The sequence below is a fragment of the Myotis yumanensis genome, unplaced genomic scaffold (genome assembly GCF_028538775.1).
Source record: "Myotis yumanensis isolate MYYU_CA2020_CCGP unplaced genomic scaffold, mMyoYum1.0.hap1 SCAF_6, whole genome shotgun sequence".
Taxonomy (NCBI): domain Eukaryota; kingdom Metazoa; phylum Chordata; class Mammalia; order Chiroptera; family Vespertilionidae; genus Myotis; species Myotis yumanensis.
Window position 1 is genome coordinate 84,401,254 of NW_027223757.1, and position 21,105 is coordinate 84,422,358.

The 21,105-nt window shown below is 47.1% G+C and overlaps 1 pseudogene; it reads right to left on the reverse strand.

Annotated features, from left to right (window-relative positions):
• Positions 1-8,071: 8,071 nt before the first annotated feature.
• LOC139013210 (peroxisomal targeting signal 1 receptor pseudogene) lies at positions 8,072-9,894 on the reverse strand (annotated as a pseudogene).
• Between the last annotated feature and the right edge of the window lie 11,211 nt (positions 9,895-21,105).

The window sequence follows — 21,105 nt, forward strand, 5'->3', positions numbered from 1 at the left end:
CCGGGCACACTTGCACGTGGACTGACTTCAGGGGTAGGCTCTCGCAGAGAAGGTGGGAGTGCGGGTGGGCAGATTGAGCTGAAGGACTAGGAGGGGGAGGAAAGGGAGGAATGAAGACGAGCTCTCACTTGGTGACTTTCCAAGGCAGTACGTTCTGTCTCCCAGGTCTCCTCCCGGCTTCCTTTTTCCTTTCTCCCTACACTTTGCTCCATAGTTATCAGCAGGCGATTTGCTGGAGGGCAATGGGCAAGTGTGGCTAGAGCTGAGTCCCGGCTGAGCCCCTGCCACACCCACACGTTCATTCAGCTCACACCTCAGTCTTCCTGCTCGGCTGTCATTGGAGAGGTCTCTTGGAGTGGGGCTAATCTTAAGGCCGGCACGGGAGCAGGAACTAGGTCTCCCCCAACCACCTGTCATCTCTTTCCCCCAGAGACGACCTTTCATATAAGTGGAACCATACAGTATGTGGCCTTTTGTGCCTGCCCTCTTTCATAATGTTTTTGAGGTTTACCAATGTTGTAGCAAGTGTCAGTAGTTTGTTCCTCTTTAAAAAAAACAAAACAGCTTTACGGAAGAAATAAGGAAAAAAAAGAAAAACAGTTTTACTGAGAGAAAATTTAGTATATGCACAGTCATCACCACAGTCAACTTTGTAGCATTTTCATCACCTCAAAAAGAAATCCTATACTCTTTAGCTATCAGTCTTTTTTTAAAAAACACATATTTTTATTGATTTCAGAGAGGAAATGAGAGGGAAAGGAGATAGAAACATCAATGATGAGAGAGGATCATTGATCAGCTGCCTACTGGGGATCAAACCTGCAACCAGGGCATGTGCCCTGACTGGAATCAAACCATGACCTCCTGGATCATAGGTCAAAGCTCAACCACTGAATAACCCAGCCAGGCTAGCTATCGGTCTTTTATTCCTAATCATCCTTGACCCCCAGCCCTAGTCTCCTATCTGTCTTTATAGATGTCCCTATTTTTGACTTTCATGTGAATGGAATCATCTACACTAATAAAAGAGAAACATGGTAATTAGCGTACGACCACTACCCTTTTCATTGGCTAATCAGTGAGTATATGCAAATTAACTGTCAGCCAAGATGGCGGCCGGCAGCCAGGCAGCTGATGCGAACAGGAAGGCTTGCTTCCTTCAGTGACAGAGGACTCCAACGTTCCCCGCCTGCCTTGCTGGCCTCTGAGCTTCAGTTGGAAACATTGTAACATTTATAGAAGATAAACAAAACCCCAGAAACCTCCTGTCAGTCAGCCGGGATCTCAGAGCTGGAGTTGCAACATTGTTTCGAATACAGAAAACAAAGGCCAGAAACCTGCTTTCAGCCGAGCCTCGGAGAGAAAGCTGGTTCTCAGCTCCAGTGACAGCCATTGATGGTAAATAAATGCCAGAACTTAAACAAAAGAAAAAAAGGAGAGGTTTGGAGCTCCAGTCACCCGCCAGCCTGAAAACGGCCCTCAGCCCCTCACCCAGACTGGCCAGGCACCCCAGTGGGGACCCCCACCCTGAAGCAACAAGATGGCGGCTAATTTGCATACTGAAGGCAGGCGGCAGCAGGCAAGGCTGTCTGCGGTCTGGGACCCGGATCTGTGACCCTGCCGGGCGGGATCAGCGGAGCCGCGAGGCCTCCTGGCACCGGGATCAGTGTGACAGGGGGCAGCGCCCCAACCCCCTGATCGGCCCTGCTCTGTGGGTGATAGAGGGTGGCACCCCAACCCCCCCACACGGGCCCTGCTCTATGTGAGACCGGGTAGAGCCATACCTCCCCATTGGCCCTGCCCTGAGTGTGACAGTGGCGGCGCCCCAACCCCCTGATCAGCTCTGCTCTGTGTGTGACAGGGTGTGGTGCCCCAACTCCCCCCCCCCCCCCACTGGCCCTGCTCTGTGTGTGACAGGGGGGAGCTCCTCAACCCCCTGATTGGCCCTGCTCTGTGCGTGACAGGGGGAGCTCCCCAACCCCCTGATCGACACTGCTCTGTGCATGACAGGGGGGAGCTCCCCAAACCCCTGATGGGCCCTGCTCTGTGTGTGACAGGGGGCAGCTCCTCAACCCCCCGATGGGCCCTGCTCTGTGTGTGACAGGGGGGAGCTCCTCAACCCCCTGATCGGCCCTGCTCTGTGCGTGACAGGGCGGAGCTCCCCAAACCCCTGATTGACCCTGCTCTGTGCATGACAGGGGGGAGCTCCCCAAACCCCTGATGGGCCCTGCTCTGTGTGTGACAGGGTATGGAGCCCCAATCCCCTGATCGGCCCTGCTCTGTGCGTGGCAGGGGGTGGCGCCGCAACTTCCCTATCAACCCTGCCTTGAGTGTTACAGGGGACGGTGCCCCAACCCCCCAATTGGCCGTACCCTGAGCATGACTAGGGGTGGCATCGCAACCTCCCGATCCGCCCTGCTCTGTGCATGACAGGGGGAGGTGCCCCAACTCCCCAATCGGCCCTGCTCTGAGCCCAACCAGGGGCTGCACCTAGGGATTGGGCCTGCTCTCTGCCACCCGGGAGCAGGCCTAAGCCAGCAGGTCGTTATTTCCTGAGGGGTCCCAGACTGCGAGAGGGCACAGGCCGGGCTGAGGGACCCCCTCTCCCCCCCCCCCCCCCCGAGTGCACAAATTTTTGTGCACTGGGCCTCTAGTCTCTATATATAAAAGGCTAATATGCTAAGTGTCCCTCCCACTGTCTGACCAGTTGCTATGATGCACACTGACCACCAGTGGGCAGATGTTCAATGCAGGAGCTGCCGAGCTGCAGTGACATGGCAGCTACTGTTCTTGGGTGACACACCCTGAAACCAGAAAGGAGGGAGCCCGATTTCTCAAAGGGCCACACGATTCCACCTTCAGCTGTGGGTGATGTTGCTGAGGCACTGTCAGCCCCAAACCTGGTTTACTGCACACTTGTGTTTGTGTTCCACACCCTGTACAACAGCAACTTTGCAGAGTGCCCTCTCGCACTCCAGGACCCCTTCGGGGATGTTGGAGAGCTGGTTTTGGCCCCATCCCCACAGGCCAGACCAAGGGACCCCATCTGCCAGAGGGACCCGGCTCATTCTGCAGATACCAGGGAAGGGACTGTGGGAGGTTGGCTCCAGAGTATGTCCAGCCCGTCTCACCGAGTCCCACCTCACTGGCCACCTTCTAATTAATTTCCTTTCAATGTGCATGAATTCATGCACCGGGCCACTAGTATAATATGTGGACTTTTGTGACTGGCTTCTTTCACTTAGCATAATGTTTTCAAGGTTCATCTAAGTTGTAGCCTGCATCAGTACTTCATTCTTTTTTTTGTTTTTAATTTTTATTTATTGATTTTTAGAAAGAGTCGGAGTGGCTCAGTTGATTGAACATTGTTCTGTGAACCAAAAGGTTGCTGGTTGGATTCTGATCAAGGCACATACCTGGGTTATGAGTTCAATCCCCAGTGGGGGACTCATATGGCAGACAACTGATCAATGTTTCTTACATCAGTGTTTCTCTCTCTCTCTCTCCTCTCTCTCTCTCTCTCTCTCTCTCTCTGTCTCCCTCTCCCCCTTTCTCTCTTTCTTTCCCTTCCTCTTTCTAAGCATGTCCATGACTGAGGACTAAAAAAAAAATTAAGCATACAGTTCAGTGGTATTAAATATATTCACATTATTGGTATACACTCTGGACTGGTTGTTTTGCATATGAAAGGCATGCGTGTAGGCTAGTTGTTATTATATTTAGGAACTAGAGGCCCAGCGCGCATGAAATCATGCATGAGTAGCTCGCTTCCACTTGCCTCAGCTGGCCGCCCCAGCCTCCCCCGCTCCTAGCCCTCTGCTGCTAGTAGCTCTCTGCCACTAGTAGCTTGTGCCTCCGCCCTGCCCGCTGCGAGAGCCACTGCTTGTTTGGTCATGACGGCGTTACGGTGTCCCGACCACAGGCCTTTTATTAATATAGATTAGCTACCCTGGGAAGGGCAGCTTCTTCCCAGCCAGAAAGGTTTTTTTAAGATGTTATGATATATAGCACATTTAAAAAATGTTTACAATACAATAATAGAGTGGTGAAGGCCTGGGGCGGGGCAGGAACTGGGTGTAGTGGGGCAATGGGGGGAAAGATGTGTCTTTCTTTCTTTCTTTCTTTTTTAAAATATATTTTTATTGATTTCAGAGAGGAAGTGAAAGGAAGAGAGAAATAGAAACATCAATGATGAAAGAGAATTATGGATTGGCTGCCTCCTGCATGCCCCCTACTGGGGATCCAGCCTGCAACCCAGGCATGTGCCCTTGACTGGAATTGAACCTGTAACTCTTCAGTCCACAGGTTGAAACTCTATGCACTGAGCCAAACCAGCTAGGGCTCTTTCTTTCTTTCTTATTTGTTAATCCTCACCCAAGGATATTTTTCCCTTGACTTTTTTTTTAGAAAGAGTGGAAGGGAGGAGGAGAGACAGAGAGAAACATCGCTGTGAGACACATCGGTTGGTTGCCTCCTGCATGTGCCCCAACTGGGGCCAGGGATTGTGAGGTATGTGCCCTTGAACAGAATCGAACCTGGGACCCTTTAGTCTGCCAACCAACACTCTATCCACTAAGCCGGACCGGCTAGGGCACAATGTGTTTTTCTTATGATATATATTTTTTTCTCTAAACTTTTATTTTTATTATTTTTTAAAATGTTTATTGTTGAAAATATTACAGATACCCCTCATTTCCCCCCCATTGCCCCACTACACCCAGTTCCTGCCCCACCCAGGCCTTCACCACTCTATTATCTGTGTCTGTAGATAAGATCTTCGGTTAATCTCTTCCTGCCCTTCTGAGATTCCTCAGTCTTTTCCATGCTTCCATGCCTCTGATTCTATTTTATTCACCAGTTTGTTTTGTTCATTAGATTTCTTCTTCATTTATTTTATTATTATTATTATTTTTAATTGATTTTTTTTACAGAGAGGAAGGGAGAGGGATAGAGAGTTAGAAACATCTATGAGAGAGAAATATCGATCAGCTGCCTCCTGCACACCCCCTACTAGGGATGTGCCCGCAACCAAGGTACATGCCCTTGACCAGAATCGAACCTGGGACCCTTCAGTCTGCAAGCCGACGCTCTATCCACTGAGCCAAACCGGTTAGGGCTATTTTATTTTATATATATATATATTATTGATTTCAGAGAGGAAGGGTGAGAGGGGGAGAGAGAGAAACATCAATGATAAGAGAGTCATTGATTGGCTTCCTCCTGCACGCACCCCCCCCCCCCCCCCCCCCACTGGGGATCGAGCCCACAACCTGCGCATGTGTCCTTGACCAGAATCGAACCTGGGACCCTTCAGTCTGCAGGCCGATGCTCTATCTACTGAGCCAAACCATTTAAGGCTTGTTCATTTATTTTTATTTTTAGATTCAATTGTTGATAGATATGTATTTGTTGTGTTCATATATTTTTTTAAAATTTTTTTTATTGATTTTTTGCAGAGAGGAAGGGAGAGGGATAGAGAGTCATGAACATCGATCAGCTGCCTCCTGCACACCCCTTACTGGGGATGTGCCCACAACCATGGTACATGCCCTTGACCGGAATCGAACCTGGGACCCTTGAGTCCGCAGGCCGACGCTCTATCCACTGAACCAAACAAGTCAGGGCTATTGTTCATATATTTTATTATTATTTCTCCTCCTCCTCCTCCTCCTCCTCCTCCACCTCCTCCTCCTCCTCCTCCTCCTTTTTCTTCTCCTTCTTCATCATCACCATCATCTTCTTCTACCTCCTCCTCTTTTTAAAGACTACCCTTCAACATTTCAGGTAATGCTTGTTTGGTGGTGATGAATTCCTTTAGCTTTTTCTTGTTTTAAAGCTCTTTATCTGACCCTCAATTCTAAATGAGAGCTTTGCTGGGTAGAGTAATCTTGGTTGTAGGTTCTTGGTATTCATCACTTTGAATATTTCTTGCTACTCCCTTCTGGCCTGCAAAGTTTCTGTTGAGAAATCAGATGACAGTTGTATGGGCACTCCCTTGTAGGTAACTAACTGCTTTTTTCTTGATGCTTTTAAGAATCTGTCTTTGTCTTTAACCCTTGACATTTTAATTATGATGTCTTGGTGTGGGTCTCTTTGGGTTCCTCTTGTTTGGGACTCTCTGCATTTCCTGGACTTGTAAGTCTATTTCTTTCACCAGGTAGGGGAAGTTTTCTGTCATTATTTCTTCAAATAGGTTTTCAATATCTTGCTCTCTCTCTTCTTCTGGCACTCGCATTAAAAGCGAATGTTGGTATGCTTGAAGTTGTTCCAGAGGCTCCTTACATGCTCTTCATTCATATTTTTGGACTCTCTTTTTCTTTTTGCTCTTCTGCTTAGGTGTTTTTTGCTTCCTCATATTTCAAATCATTGATTTGGTTCTTGGACTCCTTTACTCTACTGTTGAATCCCTGTAAATTATTCTTTATTTTGGTTAGTGTATGCTTAATTTGTGACTGGTCCTTTTTTTTATGTCTTTGACATTCTCACTAAGATTCTTGAAAGTCTCATGAAGATCCTTGAGTAACTGTATAATCATGGTTTTAAACTCTGTATACAGTAGTTTGCTTGCTTCTATTTCTTTCATTTGTGACATATTTCTTTGTCTTCACATTTTGGCTGATTTCCTGTGTTTGTTTCTAAGTATTAGGTAGAGCTGCTATGTCTCCTGGAATTGGTAGAGTGGCCTTGTGTAAAAGGTGTCGTGTAGTGCCCAATGGCTCAGCCTTCCCAGTCACCTGAGTTGGGCACTCTAGGTACTCCCCTGTGTGGGCTGTGTGCATAATCTTTTAGGGCCTTGATTGCTGTTGGTGTCTGTGGGAGGAATTTTTTTTTCTTCCTACAAATATTTTACAGTTTTATTTTTAAATCATTTACACATATTCATACAAAGAAAAATAAATCTCAGAATGGAACCTTGGGACCATGGTAGTTTAAAAAAAAAAAATTCTGATCATTAGCTACTAATGATAAGGCAAGAGGCTCAGCAGTCATTTCTGGAGGTTAATGTAGCTCCCCACGCAGGGCACAGGCGAGACGAATTCAAGAGGCTCCCTCTTCTTCCCTCAGTCTTCACCTTGCAGAGGTACTATAGGGGAAAGGGATTATTTTACACTCTCCCCTAGAAACACTTCAAGACGTACAGCAAAGTCCTAAGGTAAGACTGAACCATCTCTTTGCTAGGAATTTGGCAAGATGGCAATTTCTGAAGCAACTTTCTAGAAGAGCTACTAGTTCAATTCCTACTCACAGGTCTGAGAGGAGGAGGGACTCCTGCACTCACATCCCACGTCCCGATGCCGTCCTTCCACCAACGGGCAGAGAGCACAGCCCTTGACCTGATCCCATCAGGTCCCTTCTAGGCTAGCTAATTCCACAAGTGAGCCTTCCTGCTACCCAACACCCAAACACTGTGTAGCAATTTACCCTGGCAGCTCTTGAGGACCCACAGATAGTGAGGCCAGCATTCCTGTGTGCAGCATCATACCCAGGGAATCTGAGCAACAGCCAGGAGAGGTCCAAGAATGACAGAACTATGAGCACCCCTACCAAAACTTGACTCTGCTGAGCCAAATCAACATTTAAGTCCAACAGGCCAACTCCTGCCATCCCGCCCTAGATATGGTCATCACAGAGGTGCATGGCAGAAGAATGGCCTACACATAACTGCCCAAGGAAGCTGTAGTATTATCAATTCCCAGTAAAAGGGGGAGGGGGGCAGACATTACAAATGTGGTAGACCCTATGAGAAATGGCAGCTGATGACAACAGTTACCCTATTATCTCTGGGTCCTACCCAAAAAGCAGCACCAAGAAAGGGCATGATATGCAGAGATCTGTAGCCAGGTGTGCACCCTTGAATTACCAAGGGACTCAAGAGATACAGCTCATTTTCCTACAATTATGTAGGAACTAGAACAAAGACTACCCACCCCTACATTGAGGCCACTCCTGAGAGGCCGTACTGCTTATGATCATCAGCCCACCCCCTTGGTAGGCCCATTTGGGGAGAGGGAGTCACATCCAGAGCGAGGACCCCTCCAGGCAGACACTCACAGGGCAGCCCATCCCACTGTCACTGGGGCAGGCCAAACATAGTTATAAGAGGGCGGACAGATCCCGGGCATCAGCCGCCCCATAGGCATCGCTCTGGCCTAACATGGACAATGCCAAACACAGGGTGCTCCAGATGTTCTCTAACATGGCACCCCCTTCACCCCGAGGTCCCCGGCTTTTCCTCTGCATGTTCAAGGCCTCCAAAAAGTGTTCCACAGCTTCCCGATGAGCCCCAAGGTTGATGCAGCTGATGCCCAGGTTATAGCGGGACCGTATATAGCCTGGTTGTAGCTCGAGGGCTCAATGGTATGCAGCTACTGCTTCTTCACTCTGGTTTCCATTGGCTAGGGTGGGCCCTACTTTATTCCACAGCAAATAGTCATTGGGACGAACGCTGAGGGACGCTGTGAAACAGTCCACTGCCTTGTCATACTCCCCACTCAGGTTGAAAAGGACCCCTAACCCACACTGCACATCAGGGTCAATATTTGTAGGGTCCAGGCACACAGCTGCCAGGAAGAGCTCTTTCCCTTCAAGAAACAGGGAGTCAGACAACAGAGATCCCAGGATGCGCTTGCTTGGGCCCAGTCCTGCGCCTCTGGCCCCTTCTTCCCCGGGCACCACCAGGTGGGCATAGGCTGGTGTATAGCGCAGCCAGTCTCGCAGGGTTTCACAGGCCTGTCGCTGCAGGGACTCGTTGGTGAAGCTGACAGCCAGTGCCATCAATGCTGTCTGGTTATCTGGCTTTAGCTCCAGACACTTCCGTAATGCGCTGATGGCTACTAGTTCTTGTTCATTCTCTGCCTGTGTGGTACCCAGATACTGCCAAGCTTCCATGTGCTTAGGATCCTGCTGCACAGCCGCCTCAGAAAGCAGCACAGCATTCGGCAGGTCCCCATCCTGAAGTCGCCGCAGCCCTTCCTCGAAAGGCTGGGGGTGGTCACGCAGGGGGTTCTCCTCCTCAAACTGGTACCCTTATCATAGGAAGCAGTCGTGATGTCATCATAGTCAGAAAGCCAGGGGTGAACCTCAGCATCCCGTTTCGCCATCTCCTCCAACTCTGCCTGCAACTTGTCCCAGAAATCGACATCAGACTCTATAGATGATTTGGCTCATTCAAACTCCATTTCAAGGGCAGCTGTGTTCCCTGGTCTTGTGAACTGGTCAACCCAGGCGTCTGATGTAGCCTCAGAGTTAGCCAATTTGGGGTCATCCACTTGGGCCACAAAGTCACTGGCAGTATGCTGTAGATCATCCTCAGGATGATAATCATCATACCAGCAATCACTGGCAGTTGTTCCCTCAGGCTCTCCCAGTCACAACTTCTCCTCTGACTGTTCCAGATATTCCTCAGCCCAGCAGGCAGGAGACACAGACAAAGGGTCTGTAACTTCAGAGATGAATTCTTGGGACCAGTCCGTCTCATTATAATCCTGCGTTACATCCACAGCATCTCCAGCTGCAAGAAACTCCTGGGCCCAGTTCTCAGACAAGGCCAAGTCTGCCACCCCAGGGGCTCTCTGGGGTGCCTGGCGGAAACTTGACTGTTCAATCTCCTGCATCTCTGCCAGGAGGTCATCCATCTTGAAGGTCTGAGGGGCATGCGATATAAGTGGTTCATTCTGGTCCTGGAGGAATTCGGCCACCAACTCATCTTCAGAGGCTACCCCCAAAGGCTTAGGGACCATCTCGGAGGCTGGGGTTCCTGGTGGCCAGGGACCGGGCCTCAGTCCCTCCTGCCGAAGGGCCTTGTCCTGGGTGAAGTGCCCGGCCAGCCTCATGAAAGGGTTGGCACCCCCTGCATTCGGCCTCCACCAGCTCCCGCATCGCCATGGCGACCGCCAGCTCTCTGATGGGCAGAGAAGGTGAGGAACTCAGGTCCTGCAGTCACACCAAAACCACAACCCAGTCAGTATCGCGTGCCGCGCCACCCGACCTACCCGCCAAGACTCTGTGGGAGGAATTGACCTCCAGGTCAATTGGCTGTGAAAAACAGCTGTGACTACAGTAGGAAGCTGCTGTGCAGGAAACACCCCTATAGAGCAGGACTTGCTCCAGTGGGGCTTTGGTGTTCACTGAGTCTGCCTCTTGAGTGTATCACTTGTGGGTGTTAGAGTTGTAATCTGCTATGTTCTGTTTTTTAGTTGAAAAAAATTTAAGTATATTTTTATTGGTTTCAGAGAGGAAGGGAGAGGGAGAGAGAGATAGAAACATCAATGATGAGAATCATTGATTGGCTGCCTCCTGCATGCCCCCTTCTGGGGATTGAGCCTGCAACCTGGGCATGTGCACTGACTGGGAATCAAACCGTGACCTCCTCATTCATAGGTTGATGCTCAACCACTGAACCATGCCAGTGGGGCTTTAATTGAATTGTTGATGTGGTTGTGGGAGGCTGTCCACTGGGTGCACTGGCTCTAGGGCCACCAGGGAAGTGCAAAGTCAGCCACTGCCTGGGGCCACCCAGCAGAAGCTACAGAGGGATCTGCAGACAGCTGCTATTTTCTATTTGTATTGGACTTTGCTTTGCCCATGCAAAGCCCAGCTATGAAGCAAGGTAGGCTGGTGCTAGTGCCGGGTCTTGAGCCTTTTGTTGATAGGTTTTGGGCATGCAGTCACCAGCTGCAGCTTGTTTGAGAGATTTTAGCAAAGTCTGAAGCCTGAGCCAGGACAGGCCATTCCTATGAACAAGCTGCTGCAAACAGCTTGGGTAGGGCTTCGAATTGGATGGGGAATGGTCTCAGGGAATCCCCAGGGCAGAGCAAACAGTGTGCTTCAGGCTGATGGAGACTGAGACATGGCTGTCAGTCAGTCCTGGGATGGAGGAGATCCCAGCATAGGAACAATGACCCCTGTGAGCACCCCTTTTTGGGAGAAAGCTGCCCCCAAGTTTCTGCTCTAATGCCAGACAATCCAGTTCCTCCCCATATGTTTCTGGGTCCCCCATAGCTGCCCAGTACTGAGGGTCTGAGTAAGTTTGTGCACCGGCCCTTTAAGTGGAACACCTGGGACTCCAGCAGCCTCCAAGTCACTCAGCCACAATCCCTGCTGGTTTTTACAGCCTGTATTTGTGGGGACTTTTTTTCCCAGCTCTGGAACCCTGGATGGGGACCTGGTGTGGGGCTGGGACCCCTTGCTCCTCATGGGCAGCCTCCGCAGAGAGATGGCCCTCCTGATTAAAAAAAACAACACAACATGGGTATAGGACAGCCGTGGGCAAACTACGGCCCGAGGGCTGGATCCGGCCCGTTTGAAATGAATAAAACTAAAAAAAAAAAAAAGACCGTACCCTTTTATGTAATGATGTTTACTTTGAATTTATATTAGTTCACACAAACACTCCATCCATGCTTTTGTTCCGGCCCTCCGGTCCAGTTTAAGAACCCATTGTGGCCCTCGAGTCAAAAAGTTTGCCCACCCCTGGTGTAGGACCAGCCTCTCCTACCAGTCTCAATGTGCTTTCTTCTTTATTTCTCTAGTTGTAGGACTTCCATTCATCCAGCTTTCAGGCAGTTCTCTCACAGCTTCTGTGAATCAGTAATTCAAAAATGACTTGGCTGTGAGATTCTGAATTGAGGTTTTTCATGAAATTTTGGTCAGATATTATCTGGGGTTGCAGTCATCTAAACACTTGATTGGAGCTGGAGGATCTGTTTCCAAGGTAGTTCATTCACATGGTGAGCAAGCAGGCAATGACTGTTCGTAGGATGTCTCAGGTCCTCTCCACATGGCCTCTCTATTGGGCTGCTTGAGTGTCTTTATGACAGGGTAGTTGGCTTTCCCAAGAGCAAACAACCCAAAAGAGCAAGGTGGAAGCTGCAATGCCCTTTATGACCCAGCCTTGGTCATCACACATCCTATATAATAAAGAGCTAATATGCAAATGGTCATCACACCCTCACGCAGTCACACCTTAACGGCTCAGACACTCAGCACTGGGGAGAGAGGAATGGGGACCAGCCAGTCACAAATGAGCTTGCAAGAGAGGAATGGGGACCAGCCAGGCTGCGGCCCGGGAGAGGGACAAGCTGCCTGCCCTGTGGTCTCGGTCTCCAGAGGCTGCGCCTGCACATGCAGCCCGGAAGAGGGACAAGCCGCTCAGCCTGAGGTCCTGGGTGCCGGTGCCAGCACCTGCAGCTGCGGTCCCAGGTGCCAGCAGCTGCACCTGTGGCCCAGGAGAGGGACAAGCCACACTCCCCTAACCACCTCTGCCTCGCCCCGCACCCGGGACCCAAGATTCCCTCCTCCGGCCGGTCGCAGGCACCCAGGACCCAGGCGATCAGGCCAGAAGGGGAGCAGTTAGGGGCGATCAGATCAGAAGGGAATAAGTTAGGGGCGATCAGGTAGGCAGGCAGGTGAGTGGTTAGGAGCCAGCAGTCCTGGATTGTGAGAGGCAGTTGGACATCCCCCAAGGGGTCCAGGATTGGAGAGGGTGCAGGCCGGGCTGAGGGACCCCCTCCCCGTGCACGAATTTCATGCACTGGGCCTCTGGTCTATATATATAAAAGCCTAAGTGACCGTTACCATGGGTTGCTATGATGACACACTGATCACCAGGGGGCAGATGCACAATGCAGGAGCTGCCCCCTGGTGGTCAGTGCACACCCACAGTGGGAGTGCCGCTCGGCTAACAGACCTGTCCCTGGTGGCCCAACAGCCTGGCAGCAGCCACTCACTCCCTCAGTAGTCCTGCAAGTCCAATCTCCGGAGAACAGGCCAAGCACCGGTGGACTGGCTCTCCGGGCACAATCCTGACAGCACTGTCGGCCTCCTGGAAGTCAGCCTTGGGCACCTCGGCTGCTTCCCTTCCCTAGATGATCTGCAAGGAAAAAACGATATAAAAGCGGCTGCCAGGTAGTTCCCGACAACCAGCGCAGGATGAGTGCCAGACACAGGGCTCTCAGCTGGCAAGCACCACTGTGGCAACTCGAGCCTCTCCCGATCAGGACTGATTTGGCGTGAGCCCATGGCAGGCACAGTGGGGCCAGAATGAGTGGGAGCGGCAGACAGGAGCGGCAGACGGTGTTGAACTGCCGGTTTCAGCCCAATCCCTTTAGGCCACACCAAGGGACTCCACCCGTGCACGAATTCATGCACCAGGCCTCTAGTTCATTATATAAACCAGACCTGATTCAGTGAGGAAGAGAACAACTCAAGGGCATGAATATCAGTAGTCAGGATCCTTGGGAGCCATTTTGGAGACTGGCTACCAGAGCAGGTAAATAGCAAAGCTGAGATTCAGCTCAAGGCAATCTTGCCCCAGTGTTGAGAATCGTAATTACCATGTTATACTGCCTAATTATGTGCTAAGATTTGGGCTGAGTGGGGAGTATGATTTCTGTAAAGTGAGAGAAGGGCAATTGAGATTGGGAAGGTAACGTTCTTTTTAGGATAAAAGATCAATTTTAGGAAAATAGCATTTGAAAATTGAGTATCTGGAAACAGATTCTTTCAAAATTATCCATACTGTAAACTTTTTGGAAAGTTGCCTTGTGCCCTAGACTGCTGTCCTGGATGACGGTTCCGTACCTGCTCCAACCTCCTACACCTTCTTCCCTTATCATTCCCTACTGATAACATTGCTTCCTCATCCAGAGAGAAAATTAAAGCACCCACCACCACATCTACCCACTGACAGCATCTGTACCCCTATGCTTTGCCTGCCTTTCCCCTGCTATAAGTGGTCTGTCTCTGCTTCCAAGCCAACTCTTTGATTGGGTACTAGACCTTTTCTCCTCTCAAATACGGACATTGGGCCTGCCAGCCTTTCACCCTTCTATCTTCAATTTCTCTTATTCCCATCATTTCCATCAAGTATATAAGGCTATGTTATTTCCATTCTTTTTTAAAATCCTCACCTAAGGATATATTTTTTAACTTTTTATTGATTAAGGTATTACAAATGTGTCTTTATCCCCCCAATTGTCCCTTCATCCCCCCCGTCTTGCCCTCACCCTCACCCCCTGTTGTCTGCATTCATCGCTTATGCTTATATGCATGCATACAAGTCCTTTAGTTGATCTCTCCCCTGTACTCCCCTAGGATATTTTTTTTTCATTGATTTTCAGGCAGAGTGTGTGTGAGAGAGAAACATTGACATGAGAGAGACACATTGACTAATTGCCTCCCCGACACCCCCCCACAGATCTGGGGATGGGACCTGAAACCAAGGTACATGCCCTTGACTGGGAATTGAATCCGAAACCCTTTGGTCCGAAGGTGGACGCTTTAACCACTGAGCAAAGCTAGCCAGAGCATCTTTCATATGTAATCGTTCTCATGGTTCATGGTATTTAAAATATATATATATATTTTTATTGATTATATTGATTTCAGAGGAGAAGGTAGAGGGAGCAAAAAAGATAGAAACCTCAATAATGAGAGAGAATCATTGATGGCTGACTCCTGCACATCTTTCACTGGGGATAGAGCCCACAGCCCAGGCATGTGCCCTGACTGGGAATGGAACCGTGACCTCCTGGTTCATAGGTTGACACTCAACTACTGAGCCACGCCAGTCAGGCTGGTTCGTGGTATTGTTGGAGAGACATAATTTATAGACACAATGGGACCTGTAATTAAATATATGAAAATGGAAAATTAAAGTATAACATAACAAATGATAGTGTGCTAATCTGCATGGATTCTCTAATAATGCAATAGGAGTTTAGAAAATAGAGGTATAAGTGTGGTCTTAGGTGGTATAGAAAAAAGAGAACTGAGGACAGCTTTCTGAAATGCTATATTGGTCAGAGTTCTCAGTTGCAAGCAACGGAAATAGATTCTGATTTTAAGTTAAGCTATAAATAGCTCACAGAATCACTGGGAAAGCTGGAGACCTAGGCTCTCAGCCTAAACAGCTATAACCACAGCTCAACCATAAACAGTGTTGGGTGAGGACACCGCTGTCCACTAGATGGCAGGCCTCACATCACTGACACCAGCACAGCTACCACAGCTACCACAGCTACCACAGCTGCCATGGAAACAGGGAGTTGCTGCTGCCAGAAACACTCTTCTATTGACTCTGCTTCTTTTCACCAATAACTCCAGAGTAAAAGCCTAAGGTAGCTGCACCTGATTGGCCCAGCCTAGGTTAGTGTCAGCACCAGGTGCAGAAGGGGGCGGGGAAGGCAAGTATCTGGCATTTTTGGCTTCTACAGTGAGGTCTGCTGCATAAAGGATTTCATAAGGTGGGAAAATTCTCAGATACTGAGCAGCCTCCACTTCCATATCCCTTCCCCCCGTCCCCCCAAAGAAATGTCTACCTACAGTTGGTCATGGCTGCTAGAGGGAAGGAAAGGGGAGGAGAATGGTGGTCAAGACATCAAGAAATGACCCAGGGCAGTGGGAATGAGCCTTTGAAGAAACCTGAGAGGAGCATTCAAGGAAGGAAAGGTTAGGGTCCAAGTGCCTTGGAAAGTTCTAGAAAGAATATGAGCGGCTTCATATTTGAATAGAGAGGGGTGTCCTGTGACCTCACTAATTTCAGGCAAGTGTGAAGGTAGAAGCCAATTACAGGAAATTATGGAGAGAATGAGTATAAAGACAGGAATCTGGTATTGAGACTATTGAAAATGTTTGTCTCTGGTAATCATCACAAAAACTATCTGATGTGTTTTGATTACTAATGAAGATGATAGTTCTGACTGGGTAGCCAAGTTGGTTAGAGCACTGTCCCGATATGCCAAGGTTGTGCGTTTGATCCCCTCATCAGGGCACAGACAAGAATCAACCAACGAATGCATAAATAAGTGGAACAACAGATCAGTCTCTCTCTCTCTCTCTCTCTCTCTCTCTCTCTCCTCTCTTCCTCTCCCCCTCTCTCAAAACCAATCAATAAAAATGTTTTAAAAAGATGAACTTTTGTGTCTTAATCTCTTTTTTTTATAAGAACACCAGTCATATTGGATTAGGGCCCCCTAACCACAGCATTTTTACTTAAATATCTCTTTAAAGGCCCTATGTCCAAATGCAGTCACATTACAAGGTACTGAGGTTTAAGGCTTCAACATATTGTTAGCAGCGATGCGGGCTCTGGGTTCTTGAGTTCAACAAAGAAGGAATTCAGAGCCAAGAGCTCGAACACAAGAGGAAGTTTATTTAGCGTGCAAAATGAAAGTGCTCTGGGAGAGAATATTCAGGTGGGCTGCTCAGAGAGCTGCCTTGGCCTTTTAGAGAGAAAGGCACGGAGGCAGGAGAAATGAGTCAGCTTGGACTCAGGAAACAAGTTACAGAGGCAGAAGAAAGGCCCTTGGAGACAGGTTCAGAGGGTTAGCTTGGGAGGAGCTGCTGCTGCCCATTGCTCCCCTGGTTGCAGGTCTCCTGGGAGCCTTTAGAACTTAGGAGAAAGAAAGCAAAGGTCTGTGCCCGAGGAAAGAAGTGGGGAGGGGAAGGCCCAGGTGTGCTCTAGGGAGTAGCTTGCTGGGTCCTTTGTTTTCTAAAGGCAGAAATTTTAGAGAAGGTCTCAGGGGAGAATATTCGTCAGCTTTCCAGATATGTCCTTTATTATGCTGATGTATCAAAATGAGCATATAAGGTCAGGGTCTTGGTCTTTAGTGATTGATTGGCACTAGGGTAGGGGGTCATTGGTCATTGCATCTGGTCCTGATGCCAACTATGGCATCACTTCATCTGGTTTTGCTGTTTTTCTGGGCCTGGAGCTGAAACACAACTGAGGCCTAGATGCTATATCCAATTTGACCAAAACTCTGTCTTTGTGGTCAACAGATCTGAGGCTTTGTTCTTAAGATTATTTGATGTGGATCAGAACTTCATTGTCCTGAGGGCTTAATACTTAAGGGGGTGGTCATGCAAGAGAGAAGGAGGCAGGCAAGCCAGGGTGTTGGGTGGGCCCAGTTTGAATCAGCTGTCGGTTTCAGTATCCCCATTCCACTTGCCAAGGAATTTTCCTGGCTTCTTACTATCCTGCCTCAATATAAATTTGGGGGGCAGGGTCACAATTCAGCTCATATCATATATATTCTTCCTAGATGTTTCAAGAGCATCAAGATCATCCTATTTTGTCTTCTAGTAGCTTTATTATTTTACTTTTTCACACTTAGGTTTAAACTCCATCTGAAACTGACTTTCGTATGTAGTATTAGCCTAAGGATCATGGTTCTTTATTTTTATTCTTATATGGACATCCAATTATTGGTGACTCAGCACCAATTATTGAAAACATCCTTTTACTACTGAATTGCAGTGGCAATTTTGTTGTAAATCAGGTGACCACACGTATGTTATTCTCTTTTCTGTTCCATTGGTCTATTTGTTTATCTTCATACTTGACCATCTGCTTTAAGTACTGTAGCTTTATAAGTTGTCTTATATCTGAAAGTATAAGATATAACTTCATTATTCTTCCAAATTGTCTAAGATATTCTTGGATCTTTGCATTTCCATATAAACCTTAGAATCAACTTGACAATGTCCACAAAATAAATTTGCAGGAATAGTGATTGTAATTGCATTGAATTAACATCTTTATAATATTGAGTCTTATAAATCTTAAGCTTTATTTTGGTCTTTTAAACTTTCTATTATCAATGTCTTGTAGTTTTTAGTTGAATGGTCTTGCCCATCTTTTAAGTGTTTAGTGTTTTATTATGATAATGTTAATGGCATCATTTAAAAACTTTTCATCTTCACTGGGCCAGCATGGCTCAGTGGTTGAGCATTGACTTATGAACCAGGAGGTCACAGTTTGATTACTGGTCAGGGCTTGTGCTTGGGTTGTGGGCTCAATCCCCAGTGTGGGACGTGCAGGAGGCAGCCGATCAATGACTCTCTCTAATCATTGATATTTTTATATCTCTCTCCCTCTCCCTTCCTATAAAAACAAAAAAACAAACCAACAAACCAACAAAAAACTTTTCATCTTCTAATTGCTTATTGCTATATTTAGAAATATAATTAATTTTTCTATATTGATCTTATAATCAGTGACTTTAATAAATACTCTACATTTATGATATGTAAATTATTTTGTGTTTTCCACATACACATTCATGTTACGTTCAAATAAGTTTTATCTCTTCCTTTCCAATTATTTTATTTTTTAAAATCTTATGACACTAAGTAGGGTTTCCATTGTTAATTACTCTTGTTTGAGAGCTCCTATTTTACTTTATTTCTACATGTTAAACATATTTATTTTATATTTTGGGTCTGATAATTTCAAAATCTGAAGTTTTTGAACGTCTGATTCTCCTACCTATTATTTTTTGCTAGTTTTCATTCACGGTGCCTTTCCCTTGTGTACTTTTACTAAGTGATGCTCACTTCATCTTACCTGTGAAAAAATTTTGAGATATGAGTTTAAAATGGACTTTCTTCAGAAAGCGTTCATTTTTATTTTTAAAATTATTTTATTTCAGAGAGGAAGGGAGAGGGAGATAGAAACATCTATGATGAGAGAGAATCATTGATCGGCTGCCTCCTGCATGCCCTCTACTGGGGACTGAGCCCACAACCCCACAACCCCGGCATGTCCCCTTGACTGGGATCAAACCCGGAACCCTTCAGTCCCCGGGCCAACGCTCTGTGCACTGAGCCAAACCAGCTAGGGCTTAATGGTATCTTTTGATAAACAGGAGTTGTTAATTTTCATGAAGTCAAATTTGCCTTGTTAGTTGTGTTAGCCTCGGTTCCTCAGAAACCAGAACCTCATTTTATTATGAGAGTCCAGGGAGCAGGTGAGAGTGACAAGGAGACTAACGCAGGGAAGAAAGGAGAAACAACAGGATGTTTCATCGTCCTGGCTGCCATTACATTAAACTGATTGCTGGATCTGGGGACCGCATCCTCAATAAACAAACTTCATCGCAAGACCATCCTGAGAGAAGTGAGACCAGGGGAGAAGTGGGGGCGAATTACTAGTGTGTTGGCTTCTGTCTCCCGTTGATCAAAATTTCACTCCCAGGGCATTATCTCCTTCACACTTCCAGGTTGTACATATTAGTTTATACCTTAAAAAAAGATAAACAAAACTCTTTACTTGTCATTTTAATGGAGTTTAGAGACTTAGTAGTGATAAATGCATGGATTCAATCTACCGTCTTTAACATAAATTATATTTTCTAGTTGGTTATTAATGGTGCACAGAAACATGGGTGCTCTCAGGGACTTGCCATTCCAGCTGTTGAGTAGGGAATGCCTATGCTCAGTTCCCATCTAAAGATTGTCAACATTCACCCACCCACTTGGCAAACTGCTTCCCATAAAGGTATAGCCCCAAGCAGAAGTTTGGCAATAGTTTTGTTCAACTCCCATGTAGTGGCGGGAGTGTCCTTGGCTTCAAGCTGAAAACCTGCCCAGGTCCTCCACCTTCTGGAAGGCACTTACATCTCTTTCCACAGGAGCCAAATCTCTGACTGCTATCTTTGCTTCGAGACTTATTTCAAAGCCCAGGATGTCTATGGCTTCAGTATAGTCACAGGGTGTTTATATTATTTTAAAGCCTTGGTCTCTACTTTCTCTTATCAGGTTTTATTTGTCATTGCTATATGTCTGCTACAGTGTGTGTGTGTGTGTGTGTGTCTTGGAAAGCCTTAGCCCATTTTCATCATTTTCATTACAAGTCTAGTAAGAGTTTCTTGAACTGGTGACAGGCAACAGTGGTGGCAGGATAGTAATTAGATTCTCCCGGTTATCTTGGGCGTTTCAGCAAAGGCTTCAAAAGCAGAAAGCAAAGTAGCCAAGTAGCCCTTTCCCTCATCCACCTCAAAGAGAGCTGGGAAGAGATTACAGGCCAGTCTGCCAGCGTTACTAGTCATCCACATGGAGTCTATATAAGAGAGTGAGGATTGTGTTGGGGAGTTAGCCATGGGCTAGGAAGAAAGAGGGAGGCATTCCCTTGGCCTAAGGCCATGTGAGATAGAGGCCTCCACTAGTGCATCTCAGAATGTTTGGCTTATGTATCCTGGGGCTTGGAAGTCTATAGGGACTGTTGTCCTAATTCCACCTGATGAAGTCCAAAAGCAAGCTATTGGCTGACTATCCATCCTGGGTGGCGAGTAAGGTGGGCGGCAGGAAGAATAAGCTGCACTGCCCTTGCCAGCAGGGAAAAGATGCATGCATTGTCCTGTGGGTCAGATATAAATAGAAGGAAAGTGACCTGGAGTAATTTAAAAAGGATCCTTCCCAGGAGGGGTGCCCAGAGAGGAAAGGGCTCCAGGAGGCTGAACTTTATACATGGGATGAACCTCTTCACCAAGCATGTCAAACTCAAAGGCTAACACGGGCCAAATAAACAAGGTTTAAGTTTATGTGGGCCGCAAAAAACTGAAAGCTTCAATTTTCATAGAAACGTAGGTTTATTTTGATAGCGACATGCTGAATACAAAGGGCTGAAATAAATGAGTAACCGTTAACATAAAATAATAGAACATTTTAATAAAAATTAATATTTCTTCTTGAACATTAACTTACCAGATACTGAATAACTGCACAAATTAATAAGCGTAACGCAAATAAACCTATTTTTCTTGTTCTCCGAAAGGGAAATAATTCCTGTTGCGCACACCAAACAAGTCAGTCCAAGACTAATGACGTGGCAATCGGCTGCTAAAATATACACTGATAGTATTAGTGGAGAGAAATGGTGCGCCTGCGCGTAAGGCATGTCAGGGAAATGAATGCAACACGATTATAGCAATCAGTCATAAGCGAACGTTGTAGTTTGTTATTAATAATTATGTCTAACAGGTTATTGTAAAAATTAAGTTATGAAATTTTTATTAAAATGTTTTGTACATACAGCTACACTGGTTGGGCCACAAAAATATTCATTGTGGGCCGCGAGTTTGACATGCTTGGGCTAGAGAACTTTATTTTAGTCTTCTCTGTGTTGATGCAATTAGGAAATCTAGGACACATTACCAGGGCTCCCTGATATCTGGTTCTCTTCTCATTCTGGGCAGGAGGAAGAGGATACTTCCTTTCCCCTTTCAGAAAGGGGACCATCTGACTACTTCCAGTCACTATGGGATGTGAATGGAATTACAGGCAGTCCTCAGTTACGTTGTTTCGTGGTTACGTCGCCATCTC